At 41.3% G+C, this 1,592-nt stretch overlaps 1 long non-coding RNA gene across 1 annotated transcript; it reads left to right on the top strand.

The window, feature by feature from the left end:
- The first annotated feature begins 85 nt into the window (after positions 1-85).
- LOC121939817 lies at positions 86-1,057 on the top strand. The gene is made up of 3 exons (XR_006105525.1): positions 86-168; positions 814-880; positions 968-1,057. It is a non-coding gene; the product is annotated as an uncharacterized LOC121939817 (long non-coding RNA).
- The last annotated feature ends 535 nt before the right edge of the window (positions 1,058-1,592 follow it).

The following is a 1,592-nucleotide window of genomic DNA, read 5'->3' as shown; positions in this document are numbered from 1 at the left end:
TGTGTGTGTGTGTGTGTGTGTGTGTGTGTCAGCGGCGGCGGCTCAGACTCGGGTGGCGCCCGACGAGACTCAGCGCACAAAGAGACAGGCGATCTCTGCAGAGCCCACAGCGCTGGACCCCTCGCAGCTCACCGACGTCACACTCAAGAGCTACTGCAAGAGCAAACAGTGAGCGTGCACGCACACACACACACACACACACACACACACACACACACACACACTTTAACCCTTTAAAAACTAAGCAAACTGGTTTCTTTCTGTAAAAAAACAGCAGCAGAAGAGGCGAGCAACTTATCAAGAGATGGAGCAAAAATTTGCAAGAAAGTAGTAAAAAGTTAAAAGGAAATTTATCTGAAAATAAGACAAAACATCAAACAACAAAAATGAACCAAAAGTTACAAGAAAGTTTAAATAAGAAACATTTTCTTGACATTTCTTGCCAAGTTGCTCAAGTGAGCAAAACAATTTTAAAAAATACCAAGAAAATTCCCTAAAAACAAGCAACAAAAAAAGTAAAACTGAAGAAAATGACCTGACAAAAGTGCAGAAAATGAAAGAAGTATACTTTTTAAAAGTTCTCTAGTTTTTGATCATTTTCTAATAATTCTCCCCTCTTTTTTAAATAGTAAAGTTTTCACCTTCTGCTAATTTCTTGCATTTTTTGGGAAAGTTTTGCCTTTTTTCCCCATGTTTTCCGTTTTCTCAGGCTTCAAAGGGTTAAATGTTTGTGAAAGGTGGATCTGGGGGTTAAAGGGTTAACGCAGACACACACCTGGACTGAAACATTTGAGCTTTTGGTTGTTTTTTTAGGTCCAGTGAGCTGATCCAGAGAGCGCTGATGGACAACGACTTCATGAAGCACCTGGAGCACGCGCAGGTAACCACAGCTGCTTTCTCACGCCGTCTTTTTCACGTGACGGGATTTTTCAAACACGTTTTGTGTTTTTTCGGCTCGTTTGTTCAGATCGTCACCATCATGGACTGCATGCACCCCACCAGTCTGACCCAAGGCTGCTGCGTGATCCAGGAGGGAGACGACGGCTCCACCGTCTACGTCCTGGAGGGTGAGCTCGCCGTCGCTCGCCGTCGCCCGGCGTCGCCCGGCGTCGCCCGGCGTCGCCCGGCGTCGCCCGGCAAAAGCTATTTAACAAGCGTTTCAAACTCCCTCATGTTTCGGAGAAAGCAATGACAAATTTGGCGAAAAAATGTTCAAAATGACCAAAAAACGAGGAAAATTGTCTATAAAAAGTATTTATCATCAATCTGTCGTTAAAATTATATTACAGTAAAACAGACATCATTTTTAAAAATTATCTGCACTTATTTTGGTCATTTTATGGTTTTATTTTATTTTTTGTAAATTTCTTGATTTAATTATTATAATTACTATGAACTATTTGAGCTACATATTTATTCATTACTGTGTTTTATTTTACATTTTTCTTTTTTCCTGCTGTGCTTCTGGTGATTTTTTTGTAGCTCGTAACTTAAAACTTCTGTTTTGGAAAGAAATGAGGTGAAGTTCACGTCCTCTGAGAGAAAACAGCGTCTGCTGATCACAGCCTGACTCTGTGCTTTTTTGGGAGGCA

The sequence above is a fragment of the Plectropomus leopardus genome, unplaced genomic scaffold (genome assembly GCF_008729295.1).
Source record: "Plectropomus leopardus isolate mb unplaced genomic scaffold, YSFRI_Pleo_2.0 unplaced_scaffold6182, whole genome shotgun sequence".
Lineage (NCBI taxonomy): Eukaryota > Metazoa > Chordata > Actinopteri > Perciformes > Serranidae > Plectropomus > Plectropomus leopardus.
This window is presented reverse-complemented; position numbering and strand designations above follow the sequence as displayed.